Below are 1248 nucleotides of genomic sequence, written 5' to 3' on the forward strand. Positions count from 1 at the left end.
GAAACTCACTCAAAACCACACAATTACATGGAAACTGAACAGGCTACTCATGAATGACTACTAGGTAAATAACAAAATCAAGGCGGAAATAACAAAGTTATTTGAAACCAATGAGAACAAAGACACAACATACCAGAATCTCTGGGACACAGCCAAAGCAGTGTTAAGAGAAAAATTTATAGCACTAAATGCCCACATCAGAAAGTGGAAAAGATGTAAAATTGACACTCTAACTCACAATTAAAAGAACTAGAGAAGCAAGAGGAAACAAATTCAAAAGCTAGCAGCAGATGAGAAATAATTAATATCAGAGCAGAACTGAAGGAGATAGAGACATGAAAAACCCTTCAAAAAATCAATGAATCCAGGAGTTAATCTTTTGTGAAAAGATTAACAAAATAGATAGACCACTAGCTAGACTAATATAGAAGAAAAGAGAGACACAATAAAATAGACACAATAGACAACAAAATAGACACAATAAAAAATGATAAAGTGGACATCAACACTGATCCCATTGAAATACAAACTACCATCCGAGAATACTATAAACACCTCTATGCAAATAAACTAGAAAATCTAGAAGAAATGGACAAATTTCTGGACACACACACCCTCCCAACACTAAACCAGGAAGAAATCAAATACTTCAATAGACCAACAACAAGTTCTGAAGTTGAGGCAGTAATTAATAGCCTACCAACAATAACAAAAAAGCCCAGGACCAGACAGATTCTTAATAGCCTACCAACAATAACAAAAAAGCCCAGGACCAGACAGATTCACAGACCAATTCTACCAGAGGTACAAAGAAGAACTGGTACCATTCCTTCTGAAACTATTCCAAACAATAGAAAAAGAGAGAATCCTCCCTAACTCATTGTATGAGGCCAGCATCATCCTAATTCCAAAACAAGGCAGAGACACAATAAAAAAAGGAAATTTCAGGTCAATATGCCTGATGAACATCTATGCTAAAATCCTCAACAAAAACTGGCAAACAGAATCCAGCAGCACGTCAAAAAGCTTATCCACCACGATCAGGTGGGCTTCATCTCTGGAATGCAAGCCTGGTTCAATGTATGCAAATCAATAAACACAATCAACACATAGAGAGAACAAATGACAAAAACCACATGATAATCTAAATAGATGCAGAAAAGGCCTTCAATAAAATTCAACGCCCCTTCATGCTAAAAACTCTCAATAAACTAGGTATTGATGGAACATATCTCAAAATAATAAGAG

Source organism: Colobus angolensis, unplaced genomic scaffold (genome assembly GCF_000951035.1).
Source record: "Colobus angolensis palliatus isolate OR3802 unplaced genomic scaffold, Cang.pa_1.0 Scaffold325, whole genome shotgun sequence".
Taxonomy (NCBI): domain Eukaryota; kingdom Metazoa; phylum Chordata; class Mammalia; order Primates; family Cercopithecidae; genus Colobus; species Colobus angolensis.